The sequence below is a fragment of the Coregonus clupeaformis genome, chromosome 15 (genome assembly GCF_020615455.1).
Source record: "Coregonus clupeaformis isolate EN_2021a chromosome 15, ASM2061545v1, whole genome shotgun sequence".
Classification (NCBI taxonomy): Eukaryota; Metazoa; Chordata; class Actinopteri; order Salmoniformes; family Salmonidae; genus Coregonus; species Coregonus clupeaformis.
This window is the reverse complement of record NC_059206.1, coordinates 58,228,501-58,251,054: the sequence shown is the minus strand read 5'-3', so window position 1 is coordinate 58,251,054 and position 22,554 is coordinate 58,228,501. Positions and strand designations below refer to the sequence as shown.

The following is a 22,554-nucleotide window of genomic DNA, read 5'->3' as shown; positions in this document are numbered from 1 at the left end:
GGTTTCTTTGCAGCAATTCGACCATGAAGGCCTGATTCACACAGTCTCCTTTGAACAGTTGATGTTGAGATGTGTCTGTGACTTGAACTATGTGAAGCATTTATTTTGGCTGCAATTTCTGAGGCTGGTAACTCTAATGAACGTATCCTCTGCAGCAGAGGTAACTCTGGGTTTTCCATTCCTGTGGTGGTCCTCATGAGAGCCAGTTTCATCATAGTTCTTGATGGTTTTTGCGACTGCAAAAAACTTTCTTGAAATGTTCCGTATTGACTGACATTCATGTCTTAAAGTAATGATGGACTGTCGTTTCTCTTTGCTTATTTGAGCTGTTCTTGCCATAATATGGACTTGGTCTTTTATCCAAATAGGGCCATCTTCTGTATACCCCCCCTACCTTGTCACAACACAACTGATTGACTCAAACGCATTAAGAAGGAAAGAAATTCCACAAATTAAGTTTTAACAAGGCACACCTGTTAATTGAAATGCATTATAGGTGACTACCTCATGAAGCTGGTTGAGAGAATGCCAAGAGTGTGCAAAGCTGTCATAAAGGCAAAGGGTGGCTATTTGAAGAATCTCAAATAAAAAATATATTTTGATTTTTTTTAACACTGTTTTGGTTACTACATGATTCCATGTGTTATTTCATAGTTTTGATGTCTTCACTATTATTCTACAATGTAAACAAAATAGTAAAAATAAAGAAAAACCCTTGAATGAGTAGGTGTCCAAACTTTTGACTGGTAGTATATATATATATATATATATATATATATATATATCATATATATATATATATACACAGTGGGGAGAACAAGTATTTGATACACTGGCGATTTTGCAGGTTTTCCTACTTACAAAGCATGTAGAGGTCTGTAATATTTATCATAGGTACACTTCAACTGTGAGAGACGGAATCTAAAATCCAGAAAATCACATCGTATGATTTTTAAGTAATTCATTTGCATTTTATTGCATGACATAAGTATTTGATACATCAGAAAAGCAGAACTTAATATTTGGTACAGAAACCTTTGTTTGCAATTACAGAGATCATACGTTTCCTGTAGGTCTTGACCAGGTTTGCACTCACTGCAGTAGGGATTTTGGCCTACTCCTCCATACAGACCTTCTCCAGATCCTTCAGGTTTCGGGGCTATTGCTAGGCAATACGGACTTTCAGCTCCCTCAAAAGATTTTCTATTGGGTTCAGGTCTGGAGACTGGCTAGGCCACTCCAGGACCTTGAGATGCTTCTTACGGAGCCACTCCTTAGTTGCCCTGGCTGTGTGTTTCAGGTCGTTGTCATGCTGGAAGATCCAGCCACGACCCATCTTCAATGCTCTTACTGAGGGAAGGAGGTTGTTGGCCAAGATCTCGCAATACATGGCCCCATCCATCCTCCCCTCAATACGGTGCAGTCGTCCTGTCCCCTTTGCAGAAAAGCATCTCCAAAGAATGATGTTTCCACCTCCATGCTTCAAGGTTGGGATGGTGTACTTGGGGTTGTACTCATCCTTCTTCTTCCTCCAAACACGGCGAGTGGAGTTTAGACCAAAAAGCTCTATTTTTCTCTCAGTAGACCACATGACCTTCTCCCATTCCTCCTCTGGATCATCCAGATGGTCATTGGCAAACTTCAGACGGGCCTGGACATGCGCTGGCTTGAGCAGGGGGACCTTGCATGCGCTGCAGGATTTTAATCCATGACGGCGTAGTGTGTTACTAATGGTTTTCTTTGAGACTGTGGTCCCAGCTCTCTTCAGGTCATTGACCAGGTCCTGCCGTGTAGTTCTGGGCTGATCCCTCACCTTCATCATGATCATTGATGCCCCACGAGGTGAGATCTTGCATGGAGCCCCAGACCGAGGTTGATTGACCGTCATCTTGAACTTCTTCCATTTTCTAATAATTGTGCCAACAGTTGTTGCCTTCTCACCAAGCTGCTTGCCTATTGTCCTGTAGCCCATCCCAGCCTTGTGCAGGTCTACAATTGTATCCCTGATGTCCTTACACAGCTCTCTGGTCTTGGCCATTGTGGAGAGGTTGGAGTCTGTTTGATTGAGTGTGTGGACAGGTGTCTTTTATACAGGTAACGAGTTCAAACAGGTGCAGTTAATACAGGTAATGAGTGGAGAACAGGAGGGCTTCTTAAAGAAAAACTAACAGGTCTGTGAGAGCAGGAATTCTTACTGGTTGGTAGGTGATCAAATACTTATGTCATGCAATAAAATGCAAATTAATTACTTAAAAATCATACAATGTGATTTTCTGGATTTTTGTTTTAGATTCAGTCTCTCACAGTTGAAGTGTACCTATGATAAAAATTACAGACCTCTACATGCTTTGTAAGTAGGAAAACCTGCAAAATTGGCAGTGTATCAAATACTTGTTCTCCCCACTGTATATATATATAAAGGCAAGGGGTCTGAATACTTTCTGAATGCACTGTAGTTGATTTGATTAAGACACATACCGTATGTGTTTTAATAAAATCAACTATGTGCATTGCGCTTGTCTGATGCTTTAAGCTTACTTATTTGAGCAATCAATTAGTCGAAAGAACAGACGATTTTCGGTCGACCAATATATATATATTTTTTGTCAGGGACAGCCCTAGACCAAAGCCTGTCGATTCCAATGGGAGCAAATTAATAAATGGGCAGAACAAGCAAGGAGGTGGGCAGAGCCAAGCACGAGTTAGTGAGATCCTATTGGTGTGTTTTAGCATTTATTTGCATATTTCCGTTAGGGAACGCCTACTCTGAAGTGTGGGTGTGCAATAACTCAATTCGCCCTTGCACACCTTCTAAACAACGCAATTTTTTAAAAACTTTGGCAAAGTGTAAAGTCTATAAAAATGCAGTCCACTATGTTCCAGATTTTAGTTTTGGAAACATAAAACTGTATGTAGAACAAATGTTTCATTGATGAGAAAATGTTCCGAATGTTTGCCAAAATCCATCTCGCTCCATCTTCTCTCATTGCCGGCCACTGGGCTTCCTCTCATCACCATTTGGGCTTCCTCTCATCACCATATTTGGTAGTGAGTGGAAACACCAACTGGATGCTTCACATTAATACATCCGGTGAAATATCTGTCTCATATCTGTGGTTCAACTGTTTAACCCAGTCAAAACCAAAAATATAAGCTAAACAATGTCAATATAAACACTGTATAGCTTCAAAACATGGTTAAAACTATCATTTTGATCTCATGGTTGGTCAGTCCTTAGTGAGATCCTATTGGTGTGTTTTAGCATTTATTTGCATATGAATTTGATAGTGGTTACATTTCTCTAGCCCCATCCCTAAGCTGTTTATCCAAAAAGGTGGCAGGGTTGTCACTGTTGTTTGACCTACAGATTGGCCCCTCAAAGTTTAGTTTTTGCATTTTACTTTTGGTTTTGTAGACCAGCTTCAAACAGCTGAAAATATGATAATTTGGGTTACTGAAAAGATTAACAGCAGTTTAGATGTTACGGGTGGCAGGTAGCTTAGTGGTTAAGAGCGTTGTGCCAGTAACTGAAAGGTCGCTGGTTCTAATCCCCGAGCAGACTAGGTGAAAAATCTGTCGATGTGCCCTTGAGCAAGGCACTTAACCCTAATTGCTCCTGTAAGTCGCTCTGGATAAGAGCGTCTGCTAAATGACTCAAATGTAAATGTTACAATGATTTCCTACACTATGCTTGTTTTGTCACAAACTGAAATTAGGCAAACATTTTAGAATTTTTGCAACCATGCAATGGCAGAGAGATTTCTACATTTTGCACATTTAAATACAAAAGATGGTTACGAGACAACCCATATTGTTCCTCCAAAGACATTGCAACCGTCCTTCATTGGGTCGTTCCACAAAATTAGTGCCTTTTGCATCCCTTTGATATTTTAAGTAGAAGATATACACCAATATAGAATTTTAAAAGCCTGTTATATTAAATTAAGTGCCCTTTAATATAGACCAGATGGAGAATTCAATAAATCAGATTTTTTATATGAATAAAGACTAGCTAAAGTGAAAATTCAGCATTTTGACATGTCTCTCCGTCACTTCAAGTTAGATTTTAACCCACTCAATCCCAACATTTCACCATCATTGTAAAGCCCTAGTTATTTTGTTACTTTGAATATCATTTCTGAAGTTATTTATTTAACATGGTTAAATGATTCATTTACATCTGTCCCTCATTTTAAAAGGTCAACCTGGTTACGTGAACTGAACTCTCGTTTTAATATGGTGAAATTATTCCTTTTTAATTATAAAAAAAGAAAAAAGAAACATTGAACATCTAATAGTAAAATCATAGAGTAAAAGCAGGTGAGCTGGTTCTTCTCTTTTTGGCAATTTTCTGGTGTTTTAACAATATAACTTTTTTGTGTGAAGCTTGCACTCCACACAACAAGCTTCCATTCCCCCTGTCACAAGGGGATTTATGGTTGATTTAAGAAGAAATCGTCAACCCTATTACGGTCAACCCTGTTACTTGTCTTTTTTAATTAATTTTTTACCAAGTTACATTTATCAAAGGCACCAAAATGGTGGAATGATCGATGTTCTCTCAATTTTTGCGGCACTGAGCAAATTTCAGGCCTGCTGAGCGCAAACTTGAACGTTATGAAAATGCTGCGCAACTTCCGGCGATTGTTTACTGTGAACACTGAGGCTGTACCCGCTTTAGTTACAGTTTGAACAGTGGCCAAGTAGGCTACCCTCTGCATATTGGCTCCTTAGCTTATTCAAGATCGTCTCAAAATACAACACTGCTCTTTACCTGACTCGCTTTTCAAAGATGGCTAGAAGCAACCACCCCCCACATTGTTGACTAGAAATTAGCTATAACTGTGCTAATAACTCACTAACTAGCAAAGAATATGAACAAATGTGCACAGGTGGCTACATTGCAGCTCTCACTTTGATCTCAAAACAAGTGCAACTACTCACTAGCGCTCATGCTGTAAACAGTCCAGTTCAAATTGAATGACACAGATCCATATATGCAAATGGCTATTTGCATATAGGCCTAATGCAGCTCTTATTGGTTATGGCGCACCGGTCTGTGTAGAGTATTGGCTGAGTCGTGCTTGTCAATGCAATATAATCCTACTCCAATGCGCTCTGCCTATGAGAAAATCTCTTGCACAGTTAGTTTTGCGTACTAATAAGTCTTGCATAGTTAGCTTTTTTTCCAGTATGTTACATTGAAAGTGGCTTATGTTGAGTTGATTTGAGCACAATTCCCACAGCAGAGCGAAATGTTGATAGTGTTAACTAAAGGGGAAAACTCTAGAAAGGTGAGTGAAGTTCAATCTCGTGCTTCTCTACGTGGGCTGATATTGCTTCTGTGCGGCAGTCCAAGGGGAGCCTGTGCACGTGCGTAGCTTAGAGGAACATTGGGAATGACCCAATTGTACTTTGGCAGAATAGGGGGAAAACGCTATCTGGGTTAATATCAGACAAAATGCGAGGTCAATCCATGACAAAGGGTCACTCACGTTACACCGGGGTAGCTGCTGTACTTCTTTTTCCCAAACCGGTTCTGTTGGACAAAGAAGTCAAATCGTTCCGACTTTTTCCACATGTAGTAGAAGGAGACACATTCAGCGACTGTCCTTGTATTCACCTGAAGGAGAAACAGTAGGTGAAGGGTTAAATGAGGGATGTATCAAGCCCTTGCAGGACATGACTGGCATTGAACAACAATTTCCCATTTCATCTACAGTAGAACCTCAAAAGATACAAACCTCTGGGCTGGTTTTCCAGACTAAGCCTAGTCCTTGACAAAAAAACAGTTTCTATGGAGATTTTCCATTGAGCATGCTTAATGGTCCAGAAACAGGCTTAATATGTGTTTGGGAAACCAGTCCTCAGTTACCAACTGACCGGTCAACTGAACGGGCAATATAAATGCAAAGAAAAGAGAAGCTAAAAACACATCAGATTTACAAATTCTGGATAATTGATTAGTAAACATGTAAATATGCAATGGTTTATTGTGATTTTTAAGTGAATTTCAAAGTTACAGATATTTCAGTGTTCCGAACGACCTCCATTCCCGATGTGTTTGTATCTTTGAAGTACTACTGTATTGATAAGACTGGTCTTACCTTATGTTTCTGGATGAGGTGAAAGTTCTTCTCATAAAGGAGCAGCGCAAGTTCAAAGTTTCTGCATTCTTCTTCTGACCAGGGAGGCATTTCACCTGAAATCAAAGGTGGAACATTTATTTTTTACTCCACTGTTTTAATACAATAGTACAATATGAATCTGTGTGTAAGAATGTCAACTTACCCTCAGAGGACTTTTCACTCCGGCGATAACGCTCCAGTGCATCATGGACATTGTAGTTACACTTCACAAGCTCATACAAGGCCTTGGGAGGGACAAATAACACTAATCAGTTAAGAGAGCTAGAGAGAGCAAGAGAGAAATAACATTTTTAAAAACGCACCTGCTCGTTGTCTTGAACAAGACCACTCTCCAGCGCAGGCCCCACATTCCCATCAACTACTAGGGCGGAAGTGTCATGAAGGAAGTCTTTCACCGTCTGCTCCGGCAGGACATCAGGTTGCCATAGCAACTGGTCTTCATTCTCATACACTAGGAGGATACATTTTCAGACAATGACAACACTTGGAAGCTGTGACGGACGTTTCCTACCTTTTCATCATATCTGTTCAATATATCTTTACATATATTGAACAGATTTTGTACATACATTGAACAAATATCAAATCAAGTAAACGTTCAATATATCTTTACATTAAATTTCACCACTTCACAAGCTCATACAAGGCCTTGGGAAGGACAAAAAAACACAAATCGATTTAAATTCAGAGTTGATCTTCAAGAGAGCTAGAGTGGAGTGTGCCAGAGAAATTGAAAATATATATTTTGTATCTCACATACCAAATATGGAGGAGTGAGCATACACTGACCTTTTTCATTGTCATCGTAGTTATACACAAGGGCAGGGATTTCAGCTTGATACTGGGACCCGACCATGATTTCCTTTGAAAACAGATAACAAATTATGAGTTCATTTAAAAGGAATACCATTCATTATATGTTGACATTTGCAGTGTAACAAGCCATCCACGTGTCATGAGCCTCATCTACTAGGAGTCGGTGGAGTAATGATGGATCATGAGAAGCACTGAAATACACACCTTCCTGGAGTCCTCAGGACACACACCTTCTTCCTCACCCTCCGATTCCTTGTCTCCGTCATAAATAGCATTAGCTAGAGAAGCAGATAGCGGGAGGTGAGGAGATAATACAGGGAAGTAAAAGGGACTGCAGTGCATAGGGGGGTCAACTTAAACTGTGAATCAGCGATACGAGCAGCAGTATGAAACAAAAAATATTGCGTAAACATGATACAGGAGACCACACTTGTGAGCTTCCACACAGAGCATCTGCACACGCATGGGAGTTTGCTTCACTCTGCTGCAAAGTGATAGCTGCATGGAAACAACGGTGGTGTAGGAGATTAGCCTCTCACTTCTCGTTGTTGCCCAAGTCGGCTCGATATGCTACTTCCGAAATTTGTATCGTGGACTACCATTACGCTTTACCGCAAACCTTTTACATTAGGACTTAATCTCACAATATATTTCAGGTTGCTAAAAGCACTGATGTCAGGAGATGCAGTGGTCTAAGGCACTGCATCTCAGTGCTTGAGGTGTCACTACAGGCCCCTGGTTTGATTCCAGGCTGTATCACAACCGGCTGTGATTGGGAGTCCCATAGGGCGGCGCACAATTGACCCAGCATCGTCCGGGTTTGGCCGGTGTAGGCCGTCATTGTAAATAAGAATTTGTTCTTAACTGACTTGCCTAGTTAAATAAAGGTAAAATAAAAAAATGTCAGTGGTGGCATTATAGGGAAACAAAAAAGGAAGATATTCCACAGTTCAAGGAAGTGAATGATGCCAATGTTAAACTTACAACGTAGTGTTCTGGGGAAGAAATCACTGGTTTCATGGGATGTCACTGAGGGTGTGAGGTCATCAGCTGAGGACTGCGTTTCTTCATCATCACCTGACAGAAGATCTTTTGCTATTTCTTCCTGATTAAAATACACCAACAACAGTCAATACATAAAAACAATGGTTTTGCTAAATCTTTGGTAAAAAGGGTGAAGTAGGAATACAATGTTCAGGCTATCATCACAATGAAACCCCCAGTATCCAATAGTGAATCTGAGGCAAACTAATTTAAACGGAAAGCCCTCTCACAACCTACTAAAAATGTGTTTACAAATATACGTTTTCACTGCAGAGGGATAACTTTTCCAAGTGAATGTACATATTACAGAAGAGGCAGTCCAACGTACAAATTTGACACGGTGCTTACTTACTTTATCTAATGTCATATCAGGTAGCTCGTCCGTAAGTTCAACTGAGGAGCTGTCCACACTTGACCCTCCAGCGTTGCCGATCGATGCTTCGTATCTATACATAGCCAGCAGCTCCTCCAGTGGCATGTTGCCCTCCTGGAAGATTAAAGATGACTTGATTTTGTTTTGTTTTACAAATCACAAAAAAAACATTTCATGCATAACAGTTAGGAAGATTTACATGACAGAACATTGACATTAAAATCGACGGTTCACTAATAATACAAATTCATTTTGTTTCCCACACCTTGGCTGCTGTCAATCCTCCAAGGCAGATTTTATCTAGCCATATTCAGCAGCCTTTCTAACATTTTCTTGTACAGAGCGAGGCTAGTATTGTATTGAGGGGAGTTGTATCGGCCATTAATTATAACCGGTTGGAAAATTCAGTTGATCAACTATCCCATGTTAGCTTGGTAAGTTAGGTTAACCAGCTATTTAAATATTGCAGTTATCATGGCCATATTATGTGCCCATGGGGCCCCAATGATTTTGTGGAGTCACTCATGTATCATAGGACAAAATGTGTAGTATTCCAGGATATTAGCTTTAAAACTGCAAAGCAGTGTTTGCTCTGGAAAAATGTGTAGCAGTGGGAGGAAAAGTTTGTGGGGGGATTAAGGGGAAGGCTGAAACTACATTTAGATGGTGTCCTGCATACATTCGCTGGGGGGGGGCAACTCATAATAATGGCTGCAATATAGTCAATTGAATGGTATCAAACATGTGGTTCCATGTGGTTGATACCATTCCATTTACTCCATTCCAGCCATAACTATGTGCCGTCTTCCCCTCAGCAGCCTCCACTGCCGGGGGTCCACCCCCCCCCCCAGATAATTTCTATGTAGAAGGACTGAGAGGCTCAATTCTGGTGACAAAAAAATAAGAAAAGGACATTCTACTCCAAAATGAATTAACATAACATTATGCAGACACCATCTAAATGATCATTTCCACCTCCTGAATTGAGCCCAATAACATTTGTAAAAATATGTTTTTTTACATATTGGACCACGCATGCATGGTCCATATGATCAGGTATGCTATCAGCAATAAGCATTATCATCTGTAGCCCAACTGATGCAGCATAGAGGCTATAAAAAAATAAAAATAGCCTGAAGCATGGGGTTGCCTATCTGCATTTACCCTATTGGGCTAATCATTAGCTAGATCCCAAATGTGACCTTTTAACAAGTTAGCATCTTATTGATGAATTGTACAGTGCATTCGGAAAGTATTCAGACCCCTTGACCTTTTCCACATTGATACGTTACAGCCTTATTCTAAAATTTATTAAAATAGTTGTCCCCCCTCAATCTACGCACAATACCCCATAATGACATTACAAAAACTAGTTTGTAGATTTTTTCTCTCCAAATGTATTCAAAATAAAAAAACAGAAATATCACATTTACATAAGTATTCAGACCCTTTACTCAGTACGTTGTTGAAGCACCTTTGGCAGCGATTACAGTCTCAACTCTTCTTGGGTATGATGCTACAAGCTTGGCACACCTGTATTTGTAGAGTTTCTTCCATTCTTCTCTGCAGATCCTCTCAAGCTCTGTCAGGTTGGAGGGGGAGCCTCGCTGCACAGCTATTTTCAGGTCTCTCCAGAGATGTTCGATCGGGTTCAAGTCTGGGCTCTGGCTGGGCCACTCAAGACCATTCAGAGACTTGTCCCAAAGCCACTCCTGCGTTGTCTTGGCTGTGTGCTTAGGGTCATTGTCCAGATGGAAGGTGAACCTTCGCCCCAGTCTCAGGTCCTGAGCGCTCTGGAGCAGGTTTTCATCAAGGATGTCTCTGTACTTTACTCCGTTCATCTTTCCCTTGATCCTGACTAGTCTCCCAGTCCCTGCAGCTGAAAAACATCCTCACAGCATGATGCTGCCACCACCATGCTTCACCGTAGGGATGGTGCCAGGTTTCCTCCAGACCTGACGCTTGGCATTCAGGCCAAAGAGTTCATTCTTGATTTCATCAGACCACAGAATCTTGTTTCTCATGGTCTGAGAGTCTTTAGATGCCTTTTGGCAAACTCCAAGCGGGCTGTCATGTGCCTTTTACTAAGAAGTGGATTCCGTCTGGCTACTACCATAAAGGCCTGATTGGGGAGCGCTGCAGAGATGGTTGTCCTTCTGGAAGGTTCTCCCATCGCCACAGAGGAACTCTGGAGCTTTGTCAGAGTAACCATCGGGTTCTTGGTCACCTCCCTGACCAAGGCCCTTCTCCCCCGATTGCTCAGTTTGGCCGGGCGGCCAGCCCTAGGTTCCAAATAAATGTTTTGGTACCCTTCCCTAGATATGTGCATCGACTCTACGGAGAATTCCTTCAACCTCATGGCTTGGTTTTTGCTCTGACATGCACTGTCAACTGACAGGTGTGTGCCTTTCCAAATTATGTCCAATCAATTGAATTTACCACAGGTGGACTCCAATGAAGTTCTAGAAACATCTTAAGGATGATCAATGGAAACAGGACGCACCTAAGCTCAATTTTGAGTCTCATAGCAAAGGGTCTGAATACTTACGTAAATACGTTTTTAAATTTTTTATACATTTTCAAACATTTCTAAAAACCTGTTTTCGCTTAGTCATTATGGGGTATTGTGTGTAGATTGATGAGGATTTAAAAAAAATCCATTTTAGATTAAGGCTGTAACGTAACATAATGTGGAAAAAGTCAAGGGGTCTGAATACTTTCCGAATGCACTGTATGTCCCAAAAAACTTGCATAAACACAGTGAATATAAGGTAGGTCTACCTGTTAGGGTAACTTGGGGTAGCCCCGCCCTGGGGTAATATGCCCCCTGCCCGTACTTCTCACAGAAACCACCTAGTCTTTAAAATGTTTAAAATGGTGCAGTTCATGCTTATTTAGGAGTTGAGAAATAAAGTAGGAATGGAAAGCTGGGAACAAACGCCATTAAAACTGCTGTCAGAATGCAGGTTTCCCTCCCTATGGCACTCGTAACTTGAATGCGCCTAGAGAGGAATGTTTCTCTCTTATAGAACAAACAACAAGCAGACTAGGTAAATATACTGAACAAAAATATAAACGCAACATGTAAAGTGTTGGTCCCATGTTTCATGAGCTGAAATAAAAGACCCCAGACATTTTTTTTTGTCATTTAGCAGACGCTCTTATCCAGAGCGATTTACAGTTAGTGAGTGCATACATTTTTCATACATAATCCATCCACCTGACAGGTGTGACATATCAAGAAGCTGATTAAACAGCATGATCATTAAACAGCATGATCATTACACAGGTGCACCTTGTGCTGGGGACAATAAAAGGCCACTCTACAATGTGCAGTTTTGTCACACAACACAATGCCAAAGATTTGAGGGAGCGTGCAATTGGCATGATGACTGCAGGAATGTCCACCATCCGGCTTCTTCACCTGCAGGACCGTCTGAGGAGGGGGAGTGCTCTGGACTATTTCTGTCTGTAATAAATCCCTTTTGTGGGGAACTCATTCTGATTGGCTTGGCCTGGATTCCTAGTGGGTGGACCAGGCTCCCAAGTGGGTGGGCCTATTCCCAGGCCCATCCATGGATGACCCCTTCCTAGTCATGTGAAATCCACAGATTAGGGCCTAATGAATTTATTTCAATTGACTGATTTCCTTCTATGAACTGTAACTCTGTAAAATCTTTGAAATGGTTGCATATTTCATTTATATTTTTGTTCAGTATAGATAAATGATTCTACTATGGTGTTTGATTTTCTACACATCACTAATTTTGTTTGCAGAAGAAAAGTAAATGTGGACTGTTCTAACATCTTCAAAGTGCCCCTTGACAAACATTTTGCAATGTTTCATATTTTTTGGGGCATGGCGGCAATGATTTTACCATGGCGCAGCGCCACAGAAATTAGTGAAGAGGAAACACTGCTGCAAAGTGTTCTTTCCGCCAACAAGATGTGTGAACCGTTTAGGGTAGCGACTTGGGGGTTTATTACTACTACAGTCGTGGTTTAAAGTATTGAGAATGACAGTATTGGTCTTCACAAAGTTCGCTGCTTCAGTGTTTTTAGATATTTGTCAGATGTTACTTTGGTATACTGAAGTATAATTACAAGCATTCCATAAGTGTCAAAGGCTTTTATTGACAATTACATTAAGTTTATGCAGAGTCAATATTTGCAGTGTTGACCCTTCTTTTTCAAGACCTCTGCAATCCGCCCTGGCATGCTGTCAATTAACTTCTGGGCCACATCTTGACTGATGGCAGCCCATTCCTGCATAATCAATGCTTGGAGATTGTCAGAATCTGTGGGTTTTTGTTTGTCCACCCGTCTCTTGAGGATCGACCACAAGTTCTCAATGGGATTAAGGTCTGGGGAGTTTCCTGACCATGGACCCAAAATGTCGATGTTTTGTTCCCTGAGCCACTTAGTTATCACTTTTGCAGAATATCAGTCTGTCCTTGATGTTTTTCCTGGAGAGAAGTGGCTTCTTTGCTGCCCTTCTTGACACCAGGCCATCCTCCAAAAGTCTTCACCTCACTGTGCGTGCAGATGCACTCACACCTGCCTGCTGCCATTCATGAGCAAGCTCTGCACTGGTGGTGCCCCGATACCACAGCTCAATCAACTTTAGGAGACGGTCCTGGCGCTTGCTGGACTTTCTTGGGCGCCCTGACGCCTTCTTCACAACAATTGAACCTCTCTCCTTGAAGTTCTTGATGATCCGAAAAATTGTTGATTTAGGTGCAATCTTACTAGCAGCAATATCCTTGCCTGTGAAGCCCTTTTTGTGCAAAGCAATGATGACGGCACGTGTTTCCTTGCAAGTAACCATGGTTAACAGAGGAAGAACAATGATTTCAAGCACCACCCTCCTTTTAAAGCTTCCAGTCTGTTATTCTAACTCAAATCAGCATGACAGAGTAATCTCCAGCCTTGTCCTCGTCAACACTCTCACCTGTGTTAACGAGAGAATCACTGACATGATGGCAGCTGGTCCTTTTGTGGCAGGGCTGAAATGCAGTGGAAATGTTTTTTGGGGATTAAGTTCATTTTCATGGCAAAGAGGGACTTTGCAATTAATTGCATTTCATCTGATCACTCTTCATGACATTCTGGAGTATATGCAAATTGCCACCATCAAAACTGAGGCAGCAGACTGTGAAAATTTGTATTTGTGTCATTCTCAAAACTTTTGACCACGACTGTACAGTAGTTGAGTACCCCTGATATATGATAGACAGCTGAAGTCGGAAGTTTACATACACCTTAGCCAAATACATTTAAACTCAGTTTTTCACAATTCCTGACATTTAATCCTAGTAACAATTCCCTGTCTTAGGTCACCACTTTCATTTAAGAATGTCAAATGTCAGAATAATAGTAGAATGATTTATTTCATCACATTCCCTGTGGGTCAGAAGTTTACATACACTCAATTAGTATTTGGTAGCATTGCCTTTAAATTGTTTAACTTGGTTCAAACGTTTTGGGTAGCCTTCCACATTTTGGCCCATTCCTCCTGACAGAGCTTGTGTAACTGAGTCAGGTTTGTAGGCCTCCTTGCTCGCACAGGCTTTTTCAGTTCTGCCCACAAATTTCTATAGGATTGAGGTAAGGGCTTTGTGATGGCCACTCCAATACCTTGACTTTGTTGTCCTTAAGCCATTTTGCCACAACTTTGGAAGTATGCTTGGGGTTATTGTCCATTTGGAAGACCCATTTGCGACCAAGCTTTAACTTCCTGACTGATGTCTTGAGATGTTGCTTAAATATATCCACATAATTTTCCTTCCTCATGATGCCATCTATTTTATGAAGTGCACCTGTCCCTCCTGCAGCAAAGCACCCCCACAGCATGATGCTGCCACCCCCGTGCTTCACGGTTGGGATGGTGTTCTTCGGCTTGCATGCAACCCCCTTTTTCCTCCAAACATAACGATGGTCATTATGTCCAAACAGTTCTATTTTTGTTTCATCAGACCAGAGGACATTTCTCCAAAAAGTACGATCTTTGTCCCCATGTGCAGTTTCAAACCGTAGTCTGGCTTTTTTATGGCGGTTTTGGAGCAGTGGCTTCTTCCTTGCTGATCAGCCTTTCAGGTTATGTCGATATAGGACTCGTTTTACTGTGGATATAGATACTTTTGTACCTGTTTCCTCCAGCATCTTCACAAGGTCCTTTGCTGTTGTTCTGGGATTGATTTGCACTTTACGCACCAAAGTACGTTCAAAGAGGCACTGAGTTTGAAGGTAGGCCTCGAAATACATCCACAGGTACACCTCCAATTGACTCAAATTATGTCAATTAGCCTATCAGAAGCTTCTAAACCCATGACATCATTTTCTGGAATTTTCCAAGCTGTTTAAAGGCACAGTCAACTTAGTGTATGTAAACTTCTGACCCACTGGAATTGTGATACAGTGAATTATAAGTGAAATAATCGGTCTGTAAACAATTGTTGTAAAAATTACTTGTGTCATGCACAAAGTAGATGTCCTAACCGACTTGCCGAAACTATAGTTTGTTAACAAGAAATGTGTGGAGTGGTTGAAAAACAAGTTTTAATGACTCCAACCTAAGTGTATGTAAACTTCCGACTTCAACTGTAACTTAATATGTACAACCTCTGAAGGCTACAATTTGCTTTAGTGTCATGGAAAAATATTTGCGATTCAGAATATTGGCCCCATTGGATTACATTAGCAGGAGCTACTCTATTGCCAGAGACTGCTGAAAGAAACAAAATATCCCAAATGTGAATGGTTTGATAAAAAAAAATGCCCAAGTTCAATTTAGAAAAATGTAGTCCAACAAATAGTGAACCATCCCTTAATTACAAAAAGAGCTCAAGTGTACAATGACATGTAAACCAATGCATGCAATGCATTATTTTAGATTGCTAGGCTGACTAATTTTGCATCTTGTAACAACGACATCTGTGGAACATGAAATTGTACCTTCTCCAAATCTGCTATTTCAGCACTGACGCTTGTCCCTTCCTCCTGCATCTCCTCGTCCTCCAAAGTTTGCTCATCGTCATAGTCATGGACCAACATCTCTGCTGTCGGATCAAAGTCATGATCTTCTGAAGACAGAGAGCCAACTGGATAATAACACAGTAACGTTAGACTTAGCTAGTTATTACGGTGAATGATGTACATCAACTTCATGGTTCCACCTGCATTAATACAACAAAAAGTAATACATGTAGAAAACTTACCTGGGCTCGTACTTCCAAAGGAAGCCTAAAAATAAAAAAAGAGACAAAATAGTAGGGGGTGAGATTTGGAATGACGTTAGCTAGCTAGGCTACATCTAGTAAATAGGCAAAATCGTTATATATTAAACTAAAACGTAATTTAGTTAACATAAGATAATCCATTGTCTAGTTTACGTCACCATATACAATTATTGGTATTACCATTACACCATTTGCTAAGATCTACCTGGAATAGTATAAAAGTAATAATTTTACCCCTCCTCCCCCACCCCCCCATAAAAAAAAAAAGTGGTCGTCCCACTGGCTATCATAAGTTGAATGGACCAATTTGTAAGTCGCTCTGGATAAGAGTGTCTGCTAAATGACGTAAATGTCAATCTTAAATAGCAAGGTAACGGTAGCTAGCTAACGTTAGTTGGGTCAAGTTAGGCGTTGTTAGCTAAGGGACGAAGGGGGGCAAAAATAACTGGAGCGACCCTGTGTTTATAAATGCTGATATCAACTTTGCCACTTCAGCTTGATTTTGAGTCACAGTCTTTCCCACGCAGGTCTACGGGCCAGAAAGTTGAGGGTTCGCCGACCACCACAGACGAGCTCACTCTTCCTGCCTGTTTCATTACACTATGATCAATGATCAGCTAGGGGGAAATCAGATTTTCTACATTTTGATGCCATATTTATAATTATATAAAATGTATGCAACACATTTTTCACCAACAGGCTTCTGTGCCAATGCAGAAAGCCAGTATGAGGGTTTGCGTTCAGGCTAGAATGAAAGGCGGCCAGTGCGTGGGAGAGAAAACATCTGTAGAGTTCAAAAAGTAATCCATGCTCGAAAGAACACAAAAAGTGAAAGTGCAAGGTGCTAAATACAATTGTAAAAAAAGGAACGGAGCATACGTTTCGGCCTTATGCCTTCATCAGTGCTGTACCAATGCACCACACAACCAATTAACAAAGCATACCAACTTCGGGCACTTCAATATCATGGTTTGCGTATTCAACATCACAATAGTAGACAATGTCAATCTCGACAAACAGAAAATACATCCCTCCCTACTAGAGCTAGCCCCATTTTGGTAGACTGGGATTTCTTTATTTGAGCAGCCGCAAATATATATTTTGGTGTTGAGTATAATGTGGCGGAGGCAGCAGCAGAGTGAGAATAGGAAACAGCCCTTGCCTTAATTGTCAAAGAAAAGTGAGGAGAGAGGAAACCAACTTAATTAAGTCTGTAATCAATAGCCTAACTGTTAAATGTGCCTGGCTTTATAAACCATCCATATTTATAAACCATCCTTTTTCAGGACCCTATATTTCAAATAACTTCACAGATCTTCATTGTAAAGGGTTTAAACACTGTTTCCCATGCTTGTTCAATTAACCATAAACAATTAATAAACATGCACCCAACGTCGCTGGACCAGACAGGACTGGCAAAAAGTGCTCTTCACTGACGAGTCGCGGTTTTGTCTCACCAGGGGTGATGGTCAGATTCGTGTTTATTGTCGAAGGAATGAGCGTTACACTGAGGCCTGTACTCAGGAGCGGGATCGATTTGGAGGTGGAGGGTCCGTCATGGTCTGGGGCGGTGTGTCACAGCATCATCGGACTGAGCTTGTTGTCATTGCAGGCAATCTCAACGCTGTGCGTTACAGGGAAGACATCCTCCTCCCTCATGTGGTACCCTTCCTGCAGGCTCATCCTGACATGACCCTCCAGCATGACAATGCCACCAGCCATACTGCTCGTTCTGTGCTTGATATCCTGCAAGACAGGAATGTCAGTGTTCTGCCATGGCCAGCGAAGGGACCAGGACGACTGATCCGTGTAAAGGAAAGAATGAATGGGGCCATGTATCGTGAGATTTTGAGTGAAAACCTCCTTCCATCAGCAAGGGCATTGAAGATGAAACGTGGCTGGGTCTTTTAGCATGACAATGATCCCAAACACACCGCCCGGGCAACGAAGGAGTGGCTTCGTAAGAAGCATTTCAAGGTCCTGGAGTGGCCTAGCCAGTCTCCAGATCTCAACCCCATAGAAAATCTTTGGAGGGAGTTGAAAGTCCGTGTTGCCCAGCGACAGCCCCAAAACATCACTGCTCTAGAGGAGATCTGCATGGAGGAATGGGCCAAAATACCAGCAACAGTGTGTGAAAACCTTGTGAAGACTTACAGAAAACGTTTGACCTGTGTCATTGCCAACAAAGGGTATATAACAAAGTATTGAGAAACTTTTGTTATTGACCAAATACTTATTTTCCACCATAATTTGCAAATAAATTCATTAAAAATCCTACAATGTGATTTTCTGGAAATGTTTTTCTCATTTTGTCTGTCATAGTTGACGTGTACCTATGATGAAAATTACAGGCCTCTCATCTTTTTAAGTGGGAGAACTTGCACAATTGGTGGCTGACTAAATACTTTTTTTCCCCACTGTATGCTGCAACACCGACATGCATTTATTTATGTCAGATGGCTACTGCGCCTGCGATACAGATCTAGACGTTCAGAAAGAGGCTAACTAGTTAATTTTGAATCCAAATATTTTGTATAACGATAAGCATTATATTGTTATCAGCTTTATATTTTGGAGTGGCAAAAAGCCGTTAATTAGGCCTACCAGCTAAGGGAAACCCTGGCGTATTTTCCCCATCAGAGTTCTGTTTCGATCAAATTGACTTGTTGCAGATAAAAGTATGTGCGTGAATATGTAGTGCACATAAAAATAACTTGAGGTTAAAATCCCACGTACGGAATAAAAAAAGTTAAATGGGTTTCCATCGCATTTTCAACTCTAGGCCTACTGATGGTTTTGTCACAAAAACAATTGCGTATAGGTAGGCTACAGCAAATGTGCCCATTCTGGTATTGGCACGTGTGCTCTAGCCAACACTTTGCAGATACAGTGCAGGTTTTGCCCACTACATATTATAGACAAAAGTGCAAGATTATTTTTTATTTGTCAAATGGCAGCCAAGCATCATCATTCACCAGAATAAGACCATTGATATTTATTGAAAGGAGCATCAACCTCATCACTGTGCACATTCATCACCCTGTGAAGTTCATCATAACTGATTTAATCTGTAACTTAATGAATTGCATGCTTTCTCATGATGTCATTACTTGTTTTTATCCAACATGTAGGCTACTTTACTTGTATAAAAAGGTTGGATGGAAACCTGGTTAATGTCAAGTCATTAACGGATGTCATTTGAGGATGCTGAAATTATATTTTGTATGAATGTGAGCAGGCCTTCAGGAGACTTTTGAAGTAGCCTAATCAGATTAAAACATTGTGACTGGTTGTGTTGATGCCACATACAGGGCATAACATTTTATTTTTGGTCCACCAGCCACTGTGGCAGGTAGAGTTAAACGTCAACCAGCCTCTCAGATTTCTTACCAGACAAAATATTTTTTCCCCAGCTAGAATTACACCAACAAAACACACAAAAACAGATGAGCATGCTTTGTAATGTTTCTAAAACAATAAATGTATTACTAGTAAGAGGTAATGTAGTATATTGTTTAATTTCATTTTTTGTGACCTAGTCTTTTAACCAAAATATCACATATGAGACAAATGTTCACCTGCCCCTTTAAGGGCGGGAGGTTACCGTAGTAGTGTGACTCAAGTCATGTGTGTGCCTGTGAGATTGAGTCTAACTAGTAGAAGCGTTGTCTTCTCTTCCCTAGCAGTTGAAACTCGAACATAGAAAAACAACCTAGTGTGTGAACAAAACAATGTAAATAGACAAGAAACACAAGGACAAAGTCTCACTTCAGTAGACTTTCGTTTCAAGTAAATTAGACAAACTTTTATGCCTGTGTACAGTGCTTCTAAAATTGTATATTTCACTCAGCGCTTCACGCGCGCACAGCCCCCAGCCAGGCAGCGTGAGGTGGAATAGGCTATATAGGATTCGTAGTTTTGACTTTGTGCGATTCATTTACCAGCTATGAAACAAAACGGAGGAAATACTTTGAAAACAACTACTGCAGCATTGATTTTACTATAAATGTGATCATACTTTCTATTCACAAATGCGAGTGAACTGCTCACACTGTGGAGCCCTGACCACCTGCCAATGTGGCTAATGAAATAGACATCTTACCTGCCAATGCCAAAATCTACCCGTATTTGGCAGGTGTTCATTTTAGGCCCTGGCTACATATAAAAAGGTAATACATTTTAAAAGTTAAATGATAAATATTTAGGCTATATTGAAGCGTTAGGTTCTAGGTGCTTAAAGAATAGCCACTCGGATTGGAGAGGATTGCAGTGTGTACTAAGCTTTCCTGCCCACAGAAAAGCATAGTGCATAAGGGACGTACCAAAACACCTCCATAAAGCAGATGAGGAAATTTGGCTATGATGGAAGAAATTATAAAGTAAAACCTGCAAATACTGAATGTAATGTAGCTCAGTTGATAGAGCATGGCATTTGCAACGCCAGGGTTGTGGGTTCGATAAAATAATGTATGTGCTAACTGTAAATCGCTCTGGATAAGAGCGTCTGCTAAATGACTAAAATGTAAATGTAAATGTAAACCGGGGGGGGGGAGTAACCTTGTGCCCAAGAAAGAAAAAAAATCGTTTGACAACCCCCACCACCCAATAAATTGTGATCTGTCCCTAAATTGCATGAAATCTTCGATCTCTCTCGTTCAGCAGTAACCACAATCTTGTAGATAGTTAGCTCGTTTTATGCTCCCAGAAACGATAGCTGGTGTTTTAAGGAAAACTATGGCCCAATGCTGGATTCTCGAGAGCTAACGAGTTAACGTTACAGCCACTCAATGTAACCTACAACGTTAAATCAAACATTTAGCTAACGTTAGGTAGCTACCTAATTAATGAACAGTAAAACGAAATGCAATGCCACTTAGCACAGTTACCGACAAAAATTTGAATAATCTCAGATTATATTGTAGGCAAAAATCGAATTTCACTGGATTTATCAGTACGAAACAGTCTAGCTAGCTAGGTAACGTAGCTAGCTAGCAAAGTGTGTTCAGATGCGAACCCCTGGGCCTAACGTTAGCTAGCTAGGCTACAACCACAGATAGGAATGTTAGTTATAAATATATTTGCTACAACCGTAACCGAGGACGCCGCTATGTTTGATATTTGTTTTACGCTAAATGCCAATACTTCGCTAAACTGAAAACTGCCCATTCATCTTAAAACCTTAAATACCACGGTCGATAGTGACACCGTTGATTTAACACAATCTATGTTCAAAATATAGCTTTCAAATAGCTGCCAACTAAAATGCTTCGGCCCCGTTTTCGTACTCACCTCCGCCATATTTGTACATTTAATTCACAACAAAGATGATCTTCAATGTTGACAAGATATTCAAGTGACCGCTCTAACAATGGAAATGCATGTCCTCAAAGATGGAAGGCAGGCGGGAGGAAGCACGAACAGGTGGGAGTCGACCATTCTAGCCAATGAGAGGGTAGATACGCGTGTGAACAACAGGCCATAGAGATAGATAAAGGGCTCATCGTTCTATCTGTGCTACTATAGCGTCTGTGACAGTATTGGCAGCGCTTTTGAGGCGATCTCCATTTTAAAGTAGTTCATTTTTCTTCTTCGTCATTAGTTGATTGCTCCCAACTCATAGGAATCCCCACCCAGTTGACTATTTTAAAATGGTGGAAACCCTCAATGACACCGCTAAAATAGGTTACATGCATGATGAGTACTCTATCAATCTCTATGACAACAGGCGCAACTCCTATATTAAGTCGTTTTTGGTGAAATTGCCGAAATGGGGACGACTGTCGGTAACAAACTGTATCTTTGTTTGTTTTTTGGCACAGCTGTACGTGGATAGTTCAGATGGGCGTGTTAGGCAATTGATATTGATGATAAAACCAGTGATGATCAGCTATTTACACCTGTTGTAAATAGGAGGAACAGGAGTAAGATAAATCAGAATGAGGGTGATGGAGGGATGAATACTGCTGGGGAAACAATGAGTACTGTTGAGAGTAGACCTGTAAAGCGCAGGACTACTCTAGAGAAAGAGGTTGGAGTAGAACGTTCTAAAGTTATGGTAGTGTCCCCAGAACCAGCTAGTAAGTACTTCCATCCATTGCATTTAACAAAAGAAATTAGGAAAGAGATTGGGGTGATTAAGGATGCCAAACTGCTGGGTTATGGGAAGGTCCTGGTCATTCAAATAGTAAAATTCAGCAGGAGAAAGTTTTGAATTTTTTGGGAGGGAAAAGTTATTGACGTGAAAAGGATGAAAAGTAAAAGTACAACTGTTACAATTTGAGGGGAACCTGCCGAATAGGGTGCAGCAAGGATCACTCAGTTATCCGGTTAGAGAGTATGTGCTGCCTACACTTCGGTGCTTTAAGTGCCAATGGATGGGGCATGTTGCTAATATGTGGTGGGGATCACGAGTATGGGAAATGTGGGCCTGATGCTAAAGTTAATGTTGTAACTGTGAAGGAGAACAGTGCAGCATATGGAGGATGTGAAGTACAACAGAAAGCCATTGAAGTGCAGAGGTACACAATTACAAACAATGTATCCAATGTTGAGGCTGTTCGGAAAGTGAATAACAAACCTAGTGTTCAAAATACTTCAGATACAACATATCGGCAGATCGTGGCCACTCCAAGGAGGCAGGTGGAACCTCAGCCAATTGTTACTGTGATATGTGAGCATAAATACTCGATTATAGGCCTGCTAGCTCCCCTACCTCTAGGCAAGCACAGTTCCCGCTCAGCCCAATCAAAGCTATTCGCTGCTCTGGCTCCCCAATGGTGGAACAAGCTCCCCCACGACGCCAGGACAGCGGAGTCACTGACCACCTTCCGGAGACACTTGAAACCCTACCTCTTTAAGGAATACCTGGAATAGTATAAAGTAATCCTTCTTCCCCCACCCCCCATAAAAAAAAAAAAGGTGGTTGTCCCAATTT

The 22,554-nt window shown here is 41.0% G+C and overlaps 1 pseudogene; it reads right to left on the bottom strand.

The window, feature by feature from the left end:
- LOC121582748 overlaps positions 1-21,008 on the bottom strand; it is a 31,956-nt pseudogene extending 10,948 nt beyond the window's left edge.
- Between the last annotated feature and the right edge of the window lie 1,546 nt (positions 21,009-22,554).